Source organism: Emydura macquarii, unplaced genomic scaffold (assembly GCF_026122565.2).
Source record: "Emydura macquarii macquarii isolate MOO-44397 ecotype Brisbane River unplaced genomic scaffold, CSIRO-AGI_Emac_v2 contig_2636, whole genome shotgun sequence".
Classification (NCBI taxonomy): Eukaryota; Metazoa; Chordata; order Testudines; family Chelidae; genus Emydura; species Emydura macquarii.
Window position 1 is genome coordinate 15,095,116 of NW_027132773.1, and position 16,358 is coordinate 15,111,473.

At 40.3% G+C, this 16,358-nt stretch overlaps 1 long non-coding RNA gene across 1 annotated transcript; it reads left to right on the forward strand.

The window, feature by feature from the left end:
* The first annotated feature begins 1,087 nt into the window (after positions 1 to 1,087).
* LOC137163662 (uncharacterized) lies at positions 1,088 to 4,315 on the forward strand. The gene is made up of 3 exons (XR_010922768.1): positions 1,088 to 1,254; positions 3,114 to 3,355; positions 4,189 to 4,315. It is a non-coding gene; the product is annotated as an uncharacterized lncRNA (long non-coding RNA).
* The last annotated feature ends 12,043 nt before the right edge of the window (positions 4,316 to 16,358 follow it).

The following is a 16,358-nucleotide window of genomic DNA, read 5'->3' on the forward strand; positions in this document are numbered from 1 at the left end:
AGATACTATGTGCATTAAATTAATTCCTTGGCTAAAAGTAGCTTATCTCAGCAGAGATAATGGCTGTATCTTTCAGCCACCACCACACCTACAGTGTCCCAGTAGAAGAATTCCCTTCTTAACAGCAGGGGTTTAAATGACTGCTGTGTTATCATCTCACCGTGAGTTAAGCAATTATTTTATTAAGAGTTAATCTAACATCAAGTTATGATGGGGTGTCCATGCCACACAAGGCAGAGTAGGTTGTTAGGATATTTAACCTCATAGACTGCACATGGGGGACAGCCAGGAACTGAAAGGCTAATTGATGATGAAGCCCAACTGGGTAGGAGCAGCGTGAGCTTGTAGAAAGACAGCAAACTGAGAGCATAAGAGGATTACAGCATGAAAACTTGCAATCACTGTTAGGCTTAGAAAGGGAAAAGCCAGGGTGAGAGTAGAAACTCTGGGATCCTGACCCTGATAAAAAGATGCACCCAGATAGCTAGTAGAATAAAGGTGTGAGAAGTGGAGTAGGTAAGGTTCAGGAAACAGCAGCAAGGTTTGGGATAGTGCAGACCTTGATTGCAGAATCAAAGGTTCCTGAGCTGGAATGTGGAGTAGTGGGTGGGCCTGAGCAACTATGAGCAGCTGTTTGAAATGGCATGTAGATAGCTACTTGGTGGGACTTTGATTCCCTGGAAAAAAAGAGGATTATATTGTGACCAGGCTGGAGGGCTGAGTCATGAAGAGAGAATATGGCTAATCCCAGAGAGAGAGAGAAAGGATGTGGTGTAAGCAACTATCAGAGGGGTGTGTGTATCAGACCCAAGTGGAGCTCATCCTCAAATACAGTCACAAAAAAAAGATTTATTGAATATTTTCAAGTTGAGCTGCTTGGATGATAGTGAACAATGTTCATGGAATGTTTTTTGCAAAACTGGGAGCTTTTGAAAACTAATAGGGTAGTGACCTGTTCAATGAAACTGGGCTCAACTCTCCTGTTTCAGTCGAGGTGCCCCTAGTTAGGGCAGTTCAGAGAGTGGAACAGCACCTGGGGCACTATAAGAGGCCTGACGAGATCCTGTGAGAGGGTCAGAGCAGATTGACTCAGTCAGGAGAAATTGGGGAGAGGAGAGCTGCCACAGACAGAAGGTAGCTCCTAGGGGAAGGCTAAAGAAAGGAAAGCAGTGAGAGGAGTTTACTGGTTGGCATCCCCAGGTCAAAGAGCCAGGGCTAGTGAGCTGGGGAAGGCTGAATGCAGGAGGAGCAGCTGTAAGTGTGAAAGGGAGTCAGCTTATGAATTTAAAAGTTGAACTTTAACAAACTAGGTTTGCCCATATATAATAGAATCCCTTAGGATAACCTCTTTGATTCCAGGAGGCATTAGTTTACTAGATTTGCTAGGTTCTTTTCAAGTCAATTTTTAATTTGAACAGTATCTCTCAGTCAGAACAATTACTTATTCTTAACCAATTAACAATTTATTAATTCACCTAGAACCACATTAATATATAATCAACAATACTTCACTACTCAAGTACAGACAACTGATGTTCTAGGTCTGTATTACACACTCTACCGTCTTGCAAGCAGTTGTATCAAACTGGAGTTGAGGTTCAGATGTATATTAAAAAACAATGCAAATTACTAAGATTCATTACATTTACATATGAATCAATTTTGTACCTAACATTTATCACACTTCAAAGGCTGCATTTGTTTTTAAGGCATTTTGAAAAGTGTGGTTAATACAGTTTGACTGGACTGGTCTAAACTTGTCCCGTTCAGAGTATTAAAAGCAATTAGTTAAGTTATTTTCAATCTCTTGACTCCCAATTTGCTTGGACATATAAATCTGAAATATGGTTATTTGAGGTCTAACTAGATAGTGTAAATTCAGCAAGAAAACCTACAGTTATTTATATTAAAGACTAGACAGAGAAATACAATCTCATCACTTCTTATCCTCTTAACCCTGGGATAGGGGAGAGTCCTTTCCACATGGCTGGTCCGGCATTGGTCATAATTAGGATTCTGCAGCTTCTTCTGTTGCATTCAGTGAACTCTCTTGAGCACATGGTGACTTCAGGTTATACACTCTAGTCTCAGGACTTGTAGGAGCCCCCCCCCTTATTCACATTGGATATATGACAAGTGAGTGTTTTTGGTTTTAGCTCCCAGTTTCTTGACTGCTACCATTATTATTCGGTAGATAGTGTTGGCAATTAACAAATTTGTTCAATCCTTATCACAGGTTTTTAAAGTTTGATTCATTTCAATGATTGTATGTAATTATTAGCCTCCACTAATGATTAGGATCCCCCCCCTTCTAAGCAATTTTTTAATATCCCAAAGCTATACCTTGGTTTGTCTTTCAACATTTCTTCTTCCTGGTGCCAGACAATTCCTTAAATTATAAGTTTGGAGAACATAATCCATACACTGTTTGATTATACATAAGCATTTTTCATTCTTTAGGATTTACAATAGGACAAGGTATTTCCAACATGTAGAAGGATGTAGATCTGACTCACCAGGCAAACACGTGTGTGTATTCTAATTCAGGATGAAAGACTGTTTTCCTTGTAAATCAAATAATCTATGTATAGCTCATATTTTGAGTGAAAACGTGCTTTGGACTTCTTGGAGTAACAGGCCATTCAGCAAGCTTGAAGGTCAAATTTACAGACATATTTCTTGTTTGATTAACTTGCAGCTTTCCCACCCATCTCTTGACCCACTCAATGTGCAATGGGCCAGTTTGCATAAGAAAAACAGGATATGACCCTTGCATGGTAACTTGAAGTTATTTTTAGCTAAATTGTGAGGCAGGGGAAGCTTTATCCATATGTAAATTTTGAAAGAATCTTCCCTAGGTGCTTAACAATTCTCTCATCTAGCCATTTTAGTTTCTATTCTTGGGGACAGAAACACCTGACCTTTGCTGATCTGTGGGTCCTTAGGACAAAGTGTCTCACATGATTTGAACCATTTTCTTATTGTCTTCCTAGGTGGATCCCATGTTAGGATAAGCAAAAAAAAGGTGGATAGCTTTTATAGTTTTTAGGGGCCAGAAGGAAGCAATCGTTGTTAATCAGTCAAGACATCTATCTTCCATATATCCTTTACAGCAGCAAGGGGAATTGCCAGCTGGCTGCGAGCCATAGAGGGGCTTACTTGCTGACATCTCCTTGCTGGAGAGCTGGACCCAGAGGCACTGTGAGAAGAAGATATTCCCAGTAGAGAGGCTGTGGGATTTCCCACTGGGAAAAGCAAGATTGCATCCCAGAAAGAGGGCTGAGGTAGCTGTCCTGGCAGAAGGTCAGGAGGATGACTGACAGACTCCGGACCTGGTAGAAGATGCCGGACTGGGGTATGTTCTATGTTAAGGCCCAAGAGAATATGTGATTAAGGACTACTTACACTGAGGTGATATGGGCCATGAGGGACTACTTTCACAATGTTTGTTAATAAACGGTTGGAACAGAGGACAAAATTCCATGAAGTTACTGGGGATTCAAAGGGAAACGGAGGTAAAGGGCCACTTGCAGAACTGCCTTGAGGGGTTGCCTGGGAGGAGGCCACTTGTTTACAAAAACATTCTTCCAACTCTTTTAAAGCATTTTTTAAAGAGCTTTACATTTTTCTTATTAAAGTTATACTGTGTCTGGTAGCTTGAGTAAACTGTGAGGCACCCTTACATCATTGATGACATCGAACCATTTAACAACATATAAGCGAATATTAAAGAATCTGCAGTGAACTTTTTTTTTTTTTTTTTTGAGCACTGATACATTATTTCTTTGCTCATGTATAGACTACAGATCAAATTCCTCTCTCCTTAATGATACTGTCAAGGATAGGAGACTACATGCCCAAGTCCGTTTCCCAGCAGAGGTCCAAATAACCAGGCAATGGGTGGCAAAACAGTTTATTCTTAATTAAGAATAAGGTGCTTCCTCGGAGAGGAAGGATCCCCAGTAGTTCATTACAAAGGTTTATATAACAGTAAGTACACAAGTTCTTGTGGCGTAACAGAAGCTGTGGTTTCCTGCCTCACGGGTAAAGCTGCAAGCATAATTTCTATATATGGCATTTCTTTTAGCATCTTCCAGTAAACCCTTTCCCTTGTGATCATTCTTCCTGCTCCTTGCCTAATGTGCCCCTTACCCTATCTTTAATGGTGTATTTGTGACTCCATTTTAGATTTCCCTTTGAATTTCCTTGACAAGACAGTTTCCCCATAAACTACAGTGGCACTACTCACAGATAAAGTGAGCAGGATTCGGCATTAAGAGAACATCTTGGCTATTTTATGTATATGTACAGCATAGCATGTGACTGTTCCTCTAGTAGCCTGAATAAATCATTCTGAAAATGAGATGCCTCCAGTAACCTTGTCTTTTTCAGTATGACTTTAAAATAATTTTCTTATAGACTAAGGAATTTTTAGAATGTCATCAGTGTTTACTATTTTAGAGTACAAACTCCTGTATGTTATTAAAAGATAAGTAAATATTCTGATATAAGTGTCAAAATGATAGAACAGCATAATAAACTGGTCCATAAAACTCTTCATAATAGATTTAATTAAAACTTGAACATGTGAAACAAACACTCTTGCTAATAAAATACCCACTGGTTTGACAGGATTTAATAATAACTTCTAAGAGATTTTTGGCTCTTGCTCTAATTTAATGTTGTCTGCCATGCAATTTTACAAAGACCTGGAAATTGACCTGGAGTGACCCTATCAAGCTGTTCTAGAAACCAGTTCAGCCACAGCCAGGCTCAAACCATGCTTAATCATGGTGGCTAAACAGTTAGTTACACAGTGCATTGCATATGTAACCCTTCTGCCAGGTGCTGATGGCAGCAAAAAGGGCTGGGTTCAATTTTCTAGGGATTAAAATAAGGAATTTTTTTTTGGGGGGGGGGGGGGGAGACAACAGAATGAATTTGAGAAAATCAGCAATTAATCAACAAAGTCCATGAGGTAAGATTTCCACCCCCTTGGTTGCCTCAAACGGAGTCCCAACCTTAGTCTTCCTGGCAACTAAGAGGTTGATATGTTCCAGCTGCCGCCTCCTCACCTGCCCACTTGCAGTTAGCCATGCTGAGTTGGAAAAGACCAAGGATGCTATCTGGCCAGTGCTGCCTGGCCTGCTCTGTGGGCTCTACTACCTGACCAGGTGGGATGACTGCCACTTTAATTGCTGGGTAGGGAGGGCTGCACCAGAGTCCTCAGGAAGGCTGCTCTATTTGTGCCTTTGGCCCAAACTCCCTCAGCTGTGCTCGAGCCACCACTGCTCTCCACCATCTGTCCCCTCAAGACTGCTGCAGATGCCTTGAAACCACCCTCAACTCTGTGCCAGCCTCTATTCTGCAGCAGCCTCAGCTCACGAGTCAGTGGTATCACGGACCATTCACAGAGTTCTCCTTGCCAGTGAGTCACTCCTGACTGAAGATAGGAGCCTTCTGCTCTCTCTCCTCCTTCAGCTCTGTGCAGTCAAGCCCAACTGGGCCTGATAGCAGTCTTGGTCAGGCTGACTCCCAACACATTGTGTCTTGTCCTTGTGCTTCCCAACCAGGTCAATAGCAATTTTCTTTGCTGTGTAGACATACCTGCAGGCTTCAGGCCAGGGGGATTATATGTATGCCCATATCATCACAGTGAAAAAGGTGCATTTTCACAATATCATGGAACTAGTTTATATTACAGAAGTGAGGCTGGCTATAAATTCCCATCCTAGCTAGAAGCAGAGAGGGAGGTGAAAAGTGCCACAGCCCCTTTTCCTTTCGCAGTTGGAGCAGATGGAGCATGGTTAGCAAGAGCAGAGGGGGCAGGATATCGGCTCTGTAAACTTATGTTAATAGTTTTGATTGATTAAAATAGCAATATAGGTTGAACATGTTCATCTCTACAGTATCTTGGGGTTTGGCTCTGCAGTTATGCAGTGGGTCTGACCACCATATCTGGAGCTGGGAAAGGAAGATTCCCACTTGGTATATTATCCAGGCTAAAGCCTTCTGTCACCCTTTCCCTTTGTCTGTTTTTGTTGGTGGTAAGGATTGATGAAGGTGTATAGCAGTAGCCTCTTAAATCCTCTGAGGAGCTTTGTCCCAGACTTTTCAGGAAGAAAGATGACACCAGGAATTTGGTTTCTCTTCAATGGGTAAAGTTTCTTGAAATTGACTCAGCTTTGTTGGCAAGGTCCTTGGCTGCTTCAGGGTCTTAATTTGACGTAATGCTCCTAATTGACACTCAGAGGAGATAGTGGGGGCAGAAGCCACATTTCCAAGAATTGCATCACGGTAGGGGATAATGTGGGTTGGCCATTGCTACCAATCGTTCCTGGAACTACTCTTTCTGGGATCACAAGTCTGAGTACCTGTGGCTACTCTAAACTGATGGTGTCTAGTTTTTATGTCATCGGTTTAGAGTAGACAGGTATTCAACTAGGTTCTGCCTATGTGCCTTTGGATCTCTTAGAGGGGGAGCAGAGGGGCCCAGCAGCCAGATTCCTCAAGACTAATTCTGGATGACTCAGCCACAGTTCCTCTTGTGTTCCCTGGAGCCCTCACACTACTGTGCCTGCTACACCACTACAGCATATTCCTGCACCTTATTCATCTGGTCAGTGCTGGAACTTGTGTGGATTTGTGGCCCTGCCATTGCCATCATCCTCAGACAGCTTGAGCCCAAAGGGATGCAAAGATAGAAAAGGGCTAATATCCCCATTAGGATTCCAGGCAGCATCTATGTGGGGGTACAAGAGGAAATGATGCTCTTTGTTGCCTGCTCGGGCCCACTGTAATAGGATATTTTAACAAAAAACCACACTCACCATGATGCTGCCTCCATTGTTCACATTCAGAATTATTCAGAATGTATGCTTGTGGCTTTTATCCCTTTGATTCAGTGGACATCATAGCTCAAACTATAGTCCTATTTAGTGTAATGTTTTATTAGTTTCATAAATTTTACAAACAAGGAAAAAACTTCAAAGAGCAACTTCTAACTGTACAAATATAAAAAAGAATATTTTGTGCAAACTCATGCCGGGTCTTTGTTTGAACTCTACAATGGCAGAAGAGAACCTTCTGTGATGAATTTGAAAAGAATGAGCCCCCAGGAGAAATTGTTTGTTTATCCACAGGCAAAATATTCAAAAAGTGAGTTGTGAATGCACATAAAAATGTAAAACTTATGCCTTTCAAAACAAACATTCCGTGTGATGAAAGCATAAAAAGTACTTAAAAAGAGAGCAGAAGAATAAATGGTCTCATCATTTATGAAAAATGAACTAGAGCCACATCCTTCCTTGCCTCAAGTTCTGTGCAATATGAAGGGTCTACCATGGTGGGCACTCAGACCTAAGGACTTTAATAGCTAAAAGTCATGGAATTAAGGCAGTCACTTCAGGGATAATTCCAGATTACTTGCTCAGATAGCACAAGGTGTGGGGGTCGTATAAGAACCTAGATAAGGAAAGATAAAGAGATACAAGATAAAGAAATACAAGATTAAAATTATGTGGCTCAATGAGATGCAGGTTCAATTTTGAAGGTGTGTGTATACAGAATTTTCACATCTTAGATCATGTTCTTAAGATGTCCCCTATGGAAGATTTATAGCACATAAATAGTTAGACTACCTTGTGCCATGTGAGCTTGACACCTCATGTCATCAAGAAAGAGAAACCTAATATAGGACATAACTGTCCTCACTGTTTAACACAAATGGAGATGTTTAACAGACTAATATGGAATGGGGCAGCACAGGAGAATTCAGCTTCTATCCACCCACCTTTCCCAAACCCATATCCAGATTTTTCTATGGAGTTAAAGCTCTGCAGTCTGGGAGTGGGGGTGATTACAGGTGGGCACAGGAAATGGCTGCTGTCTATGGCATCCATATCCAGTGTAATTTGTAAAGAAAGAGGTGCCAGGGCTCAAGCAATTTTTTTTACTTTCATAATTGATGATGTGGCAAGTCAGGGGTGCCTGGGCTATGAACTGCCAAGCCTAGAGATGCTGGGGCTCATCCCTTGAACAAATTAAGCACTGTCCATACCCCTTCACATCTTTATGGGACTTTTGTAAGTACATAATACCCACTTTCCCCTTCACACTGTGAAATGTGTGCCCCTTCCTCTCTCTGTCCTCACTGCAAGAGGGTTCCATAGACGTGGCCATTTAGTTTACATGAGGGTTTTATATTTTTTTTTCCCACTTTCAATGATTTTTACCATAGAAATATGTACAAAATAGTTAAAGACTTCTCAAGCATGATATACTCTGTCTGGTAATGAAAAAAATTGTAGTAAAGGACTGTAGCACCTCGTAAAGCATCTAACTAATTTAAATAACTTAAGATTTATTTGTGTTTGGGGGAAAGAAAAAAGTATTTAATGTTTTATTTTGTGTAAATTTCTGGTCATACGTGTGGCAGCTAGTTTGAAGATTATGCAAAGCCTAGCTAGCAAGGCTGAATTTTATAGTTACAAACTATTGATTTAAGGAAAATCAAAAGTTCTACAGTCACAGCAACGTTCGTCAGTGCTTTTGCCAACAATGTGCAGGACTGAGTCACTTATTACAGCATCCTTTTTCCAAGTTCATTATGTCCCCTTGGGCTAGTGTGAGTTCATGGATCGTTTTTTTGTCTTGAGGTGTCAATAATCCTCATTAACAGTCCTCAGACTTCTAACCAAACATGCTTGTACAATTACCACTGAGATAGGATTTCATCCCCATAATTACACTTCTCAGAGTACACAATCCCCCTTATATATTTACCAAATATACAACAGTGATCAGTATACCTTGATCTGCAGTCTTTCCAGTACCTTCTCTCTACTCGGTCATTTCAAGGGCTCTATAATTTGTGTATTAACAGCTGGGTGTCTTAAACGCTACCTTGGCAAGCCTCCCCAAGAGTCTATTTGCATGTTAATTATTTTCTCACCCCACCTGGTCTCCTTGTTTCCTTGACTGCATTGTTGACCAGCCTGGGATCTTATACTCATAAAATTAAAATACTTATCACAATTATAGTAAATAAGTTCCAAATCAAAGGGGAGTGAAGCCCTATTCTACTTGAAGCCTAGCCTCTCCCATTAGGCTGCAACCCAGCCAGTTTAGTATGTGTTAGAGACCATGTGCCTTGACTACATTAGACTTTTCAAACACTTTAGTTATCACTGTTAGCTAGTGCATGCTATATTACACATTTTAAACCCCAGTGTAGACAAGGTCCTGGGAGCTGAAGCCCTGTCATTTGAGCAGAGGTAAGAAAGAAAATCCTGACCTCCACCCTTCCCCGCCAAGGAAAAGATGGTTTAAACTCTGCAAGGACAAGCTAAACTTTTGTTTCCTACTTGGAAATAGCCCATGTAATGGCCATGTGACCTAAAAAAACAACTCCCCATATTGAAACTGTGTTGCCTGCTGTTAACCTGATGCTAGCGGTAGTCAGGTGTTCTGAGTTTTATGAACAAACTTACTTTAAATTCATGCAGATAGCATGGGGAACTTTAGTGCCTGGTTCCAAAGCATTAAGTAAGGTAACAAGGACAGTAGCTGATCAGAATGTGTAAGACAAGAAAAGTGAATGAATGAGCAGGTGGGAATCTGTAGGATCCCTAAGCCTGCCAGCTCTCTGAATTGCATTTGGGTTGTTTGGCAAACTATTTTTTAAATCATGCAAAAATATATTTTAACTGGCAGCTGACAGCTATTATTCACTTTTGGCAAGCAGAAGCTACTTTCTACCATTCAGTTAAACTATCAACCATGAGATATGTAAAATAGTTGTGCCAAAGATTTGATAGAATTGCTTTGGGAAAGACTTAAAGCTATTTTTTAAGATAAAAAATAGTTTTAGATCACAAGGGGTTTCAGTTGTAAGGTTTGTTTTATTGTTTGTCCAAGCTACTTGATATTTATGTGCTGAGATAAACGTCTTTTATGAGTATGTCTGAGCCAAAATCTTAAGACATAAGGATCTAAATCAGCCAAATCTTGGGTTTTTTTCACTTCAGATACTTCCAGTCCCCTGACACTTGCCATATGTTCATTTGATTCAGCTTAATGACTATGGCATCATGCCATAAATTATTTTTTTTAAAAGTTCCAATTGATTATCTTAATCAAAGTACCTGAAAAATGTTTGGCTTTTTGACAGGGCTCAAACACTCCTAAAATATCACTCACTGCACTGAATGCTGGTTTGCCATCAAGGAACAACATAAAATCAGCTTGCAACTTGTACATTAAAATCTCAGTAAATACTGAAAAAAAAATCTCAGCTCTACATTCCCTTTCTGGACTGCCAGGCCTATGGAAAATGGGACTCATGGTAACTTGATCTTTCTTTTTGATGTTTCTGTCTTAAACTTGCTTCAAAGCACCTACTAGGCTTTTAAAGTTCAATGTTTATCTTGTGCTATAGGTACCTAAATTATAAATTCATAGTAATCCATTGAAAAAAGGACAAATTACATTTTGCAAAGGAAGGAGAGAGAGAAATATTAAAAGAATACATGTGGGATTTATTTATTTTGACTGTTTTCCATTATTCTGCCACAGACATGTTTACAAAACTGGTTAATGGCTTCTCAAGCACCATATACTGTGTCTGATAATGATTTTAAAAAATTAGTAAAGGACTTTGTATAAAGAGTCCACATTGCAAACCTCCTAAAGCATCTGATTTTCATAAAAATATATAGGAGCCTACACATTCAACTGAACGTAGAATACAGGTGGGTACAGAACAATCCTTACACCATTCGGCATATTTTCACAGGAAGAAAACTTAAATTCTTTTCCCAACACTGATGTGATCTTTTCACCCAGCTACAGTCTTCTTCTCTATCATTAAGTTCCCTGTTTTAAATAGCTTTTGCTCCAAGAATATAGTAGCATATCTAAAAGAGTTAATCCCCAAAGCTACTGAATAGGGGCATTTTAGCAACCAGCTAGGAGTCCAAGCCACTGCCAATTATTGGGATGAACTACCAATTATTCTGCTTGCTGCTTTTAGCCATTTTCAGGCCTTTGCAGGAACTTAGCATAAATAGGCAAAACCAACGGGGTGGCGGATAGACAGTAAACACATGACGTGAGCCTTGCTCCATGCATCCTCTCTCTCTCTCTGGATATGCTAGGGCGACTGTCTGTGAAAAACAGGAAGTCTGAATAGATTTTAGAATTGTCAGTATGGGGAAATTTAGCTATCAGACTAACTGCTTGCTTAACAATATTTTTTTTTAGTCACATGTCTCTGTAACTCCCGCTTTTGCCCAGTGATTGATTTGTTTGGCCAGCTATTTAACATTATTTTGATTGACATCTCTCTCTAACTTTTGGGGTACTGAGTCTGAGTCAGGCGGATCGCTTCGTGGACACATTCAAAAGATCTCCAGGAACAGACGGAAGATCCAGCAATCTGGAAATCTATGACTGATTCACCCAAAGACTGCCTCAGGCTTGTGGGGTAACTATCAGTGTGGGGTACTCTAATACCTATTGCATTTGTATGTGCTTAAGACTGGAGTGGAGACTTCTGGTAAAAGCATTCCAATGGGAATTGTTAGAGACCAATAAAGTAAAGCTTTAAAGTTAAGAGCACTTGGTTTTGACTTATCTGGGCCAGCCATATAGCAGATGGAGATACTGCATTTCCTTTGGTTTATTTCCTGATGCCGTCTCGCAAAGCCTAAAAGTTACTGGGTTGAGCAATCCTGGGTAACACTGCTTTCTCAACCTGTGTTTGTCTGTTCACTGGAAAGTTCATCTGAAGTCCTTGTGGATTTTGTCATAAAGGTTATCTTTGACAAATGTTTTTTAAGACTTGGAATTTAAGGTCAGGATACTATATTGCATTATTTCAACACATGCAAAGGACTGAAGTTGGCAACTACAAGCAACCTTTCCTACAGTAGGATGAAATCACTGTTTCATTTAACATTTGAGGGTGCATGTTGTATAGAAACTACCCTCTGTGTGTGTAAAATCAGCATTTAGTGTTTAATGGATATTCTAGACATGGCTATAGAATATTTTAGCCATTTCATAGAAGCATAACAACATCTAAAATATGGGCAATAGAAGTAACAAGGCCTCTATTAAAAAAAATTATATAGATCTAATACTTAAGTATTTCTAAGCACTGTATGTTTCACATCGTGATATATATACACACAAACTGCCAATAGGTTTATAAAAGCCTGGAAAATAACTTTATAGTCTTGCGATTAAACCATGTTACCTTTTCAGCTTTAAAAAAATGTAAGCTTGTGGATTCTTTTTCAGCAGTGAAATAATCAGATGATACAGTTGCTACAACAAAAGGAGCAAGGGCAGAAATAAGGTGTCGCATTATTTTCTTTTTACTAAGTTTAATGGACACTCTTCCTTAAGAAAGATATTACCCTTTCTATATTGCTGTTTTGCAGTTGTGAAGACAACACCATCAAATATGTTTTTACATGTTAATAGTAAGACTAATGTACAGAGTATGAGTGATACAGCAAACAGCATTGTTTTTGATGCATCAAAAATGAGTTTTCAGATTAGGAAACAACTAGCTTGATAACTACAAACTCATTGGTACTGTGTAAAAGAGGGTAGGAAAAATTAGTCAGTTTTCAAAATGGGGGGAGCCTGATATCTACCTCTCCCAAGGATCTTTACTGGGACCAGTGCTGTTCACCATTCATAAATGATCTTGGAAAAGGGGTAAACAGTGAGGTGTCAAAATCTGCAGCTGATGCAAAATGACTGAAGATAGTTAAGTCCAAAGCAGACTGCAAAATTACAAAGGGATCTCACAACTGGGTGACCTGGAACCAAAATGGTACGTGAAATTCAATGTTGATAAATGCAAAGTAATATACATTGGGAAACATAATCCCAACTATGCATAGAAAATGATAGCATCTAAGTTAGTAGTTACCACTTAAGAAAGAGATCTTGGAGTCATTGTAGATAGAATAGATGTTTTCAGAGAACTATGTGCAGTGGCAGTCAAGAAAGCTAACAATGTTAGGAACCATTGGGAAAGGAATAGCTAATAAGACAGTAAAGATCATAATGCTACTATCTAAATCCATGGTACACCCACATCTTGAATACTGCATGCAGTTCTGGTCATGCCATCTCTAAAGATTTTCAAATTGGAAAAAGTACAAAGAAGGGCAACAAAAATGAGTAGGGGTATGGAACAATTTCCATCTGAGGAAAGGTTAAAAAGACTGGGACTGGTCATCTTGGAAAAGAGATGACTAAGCGGTGATATGATAGTGGGCTATAAAATCATAAATGGTGTGGAGAAAATGAATATGTGAAGGGGTAAATAACACTTAACACAAGAAGCAGGGGTCAGCAGATGAAACTGACAGGCAGAAGGATTAAAACAAACAAAAGGAAGCATTTCACACAATGCACAGTCAACCTGTGGAACTTGTTGCCAGGGGACGTTGTGAGGGCCAAAAGTAAAACTGGGTTTAAAAACATATAGGTTCATCAATGGCTATTAGCCAAGATGGTCAAGGATGCAATCCCATGCTCTGGTATCTCTAAACCTCCAACTGCCAGATGCTGGGACTGGATGAGAGGGAATGGATCACTCTAATTGCTCTCTTCTGATCATTCCCTCTGAAGCACCTGGCATTGTCCACTGTCAGAATACAGGATACTGGGCTGGATGGACCACTGGTCTGAGCCAGTATGGCCAATCTTATGTTTATGTTCCTTAATGGTGTTTACAATTCTTGAGCCATATTTTCAGAGGATGCTTAGTGTTACTTGGAGATGCACTTTTTTTTTCTATCCAGACATCAGATATCTTGTATGTCGGTGTTTTTCCCAGGGCAGTTGAGCTGAGAGGGGGTTCCACCCCAAGAGGAGGGAGGTAAGTATGTTTGCACTGGCACCCTTTAGGAAGACCTGCCAGTGAAGGGCAGCGTTGGTGCAGCCAGATACTATGGGAACCTTGCAGATAGAAGTACAGCTATAGCTGTGGCCATTCTCCAACTAACTCTTCCCACTCTGGGGGTAGTATTGGCCAGTGTAAGTCTCCCAACAGAGCATGTGTTGCATATGGCTAGTACTGCCACAACCTACAGAAAGACAAACTTGCCAGTGCCAGGGTTCCTGCATTACCTCAATGGAAATTGGTATAGTCTGGAGTGAATATAGCCCTTTGAATATGTTTCCGTGGAGAGGGAGGATAGTCATACAATACAATCTGAATATTTTAAGCCTACCTTCAACCTTATCTAATACCCAAACAAATGTGCACTGGGAATGCAGTAGATGTTTTAGTGTTATCCTGAAATAATACTGAACTGTGAAATTGGCCTAGAGGATTTATCCTCACACATACAGCGCATTTGGTTACTAATAAATATTTCATCAAAGCCAGGCCTGGGTCTTCTAATAGAAGTACATGGGTATGAATTCCACTGTGGCACTGATGAGCTGGGAGGTGAGCCTGGGGCCTCTTTGTTAATAGAGCCTGCTTTTCAGTCCTGGAAAGCTTTCAGTTTAATAATATGGATTCATCAGTGTCCCCTGGCTACCTTTGACGAGACGTAAAGCTGTCAGATGGCTCTCATGTGGAATTCCCCTGATGTAGGTAGAGCATATAGCATCCATGGTATAGCAGGTGTTACCACACACTGACCATTATGCCCTCTGCACAGAGGGCATGTAGAAATATTTCTGAGGGGCAAGGGACATGGCCGGGCTGTTTACACAGACTGGCTATTCCCAGACCTGGCATTGTCTCATATAGTTCATTGGCTCAGCTCAAGTACAGGCAGGAATTAACCCTTCACTTCATTCTTTTTCTTGCTAAGTCAGCCTTGAAAACGTATAACGACACTAACCATTTGCTAGAACTGAAAGGAACATGCAGTGTGTTCCTCTTCTGCAGCTGGGAATTATACAGATTTCCCAACACACATCTGTTATGGAAATGAGTATATGGGGTGAATATTTCTCCAGATACTTAAGCTGGCCCTCTCTGGTAATTATGGACAGACATTAATGGAATATGGGAAGAGGAGGTGACGATGGCAAAAAATTGTTTCACAATTGTCCCAAATCGCTAAGATCAGATCCACTTGCTAAAGCATGCTGTGGTATCTGAGTGTGTCACAGTTTCTGCATCAGTGGCAGGATATTGCACCACAGGGACCCCACAACCTTTCCCTCACACTGACCCCTCCAGCAACATACAAGAAGGAAGAAAGGAGAAAAGACAGTCAGGCTGGTACTACGCTGAGTTGAAGTCCAGTATCCTGCTTGTCTTATTGCCAGTGCTCGTTTGCTCAGCCCAGAATCCATAGACCTATTCCCTCTTTCCATTCCCACCCCCTCTTACTCATCCTAGGTAGGGGAGACCTCCAATACTTGGAAGAGACATTTCCTCTTCAAGAACTAAAAGGGATCCATTTCCTAGCTGACCATACAAACCACCACTCAAGATGATTCACAATCTAGCTGATCAACTATCTCAAAGCCAAAGTCCATAGGACAAGTCTGCTACTGACATAACTGTTGTAGTTATGATGTTACCCAGGGTTCCTCAAACCAGTAACTTTTAGTCTCTGTGAGTTGGTATCAGGAAATAATCAGGAAAGGAAACGTAGTACCTCCACCTGCTACATGGCTGGCATAGACAAGTGAAAACCAAGTGCTCTTAAGTTTAAAGCTTTATTTTACTGGTAAGTTGATAAAATACTGGTTACTTTACTGGCTAGTTGCTAAAATGCCCCTGTACAATGAACTGATTGCAGGATGGGAAGCCATGTAGGAAAGCTTCAGTGAAGCACTGGGGATTGGGAAGTATGGTAAATGAAGAACTACACAACTAGGGAAAAGACTAATGGATTTGGTGTGGGAAAGTATGGAATGGTTGAATATTGGGAGACAGAAGAAATTGAGAGTTGAATGATTTTTTTGTGTGTAGGTGAAGAATATAGAGTTGGTTTACTGGATGGATATTTTAGAATTGTCACTAATGAAAAAAGGCAGTTTTCAATAAATATTTCAGTTCTGTATTTGGGGAAAAACAGATGTAGTGATATCTGATGATAACTCTTTTGCCATTCCAATAGTAATGTGGACAGATATCAAACAACAGCTACTAAAGTTAGATATTTTTAACTGAGCATGTCTGGATAACTTGAGTACAAGAGTTTTAAAAGTGCTGGCCGAGGAAGTCACTGGATCACTATTTTTTTTTCTTCCCCAATAAGTCTCGGAACATTACATCTTCCAAAAGGGTGGTAGAAAGCTAACACTGTGCCATTATTTTAAAAGATTAAATGGGATGATCCTGGTAATCATAGGACTGTCAG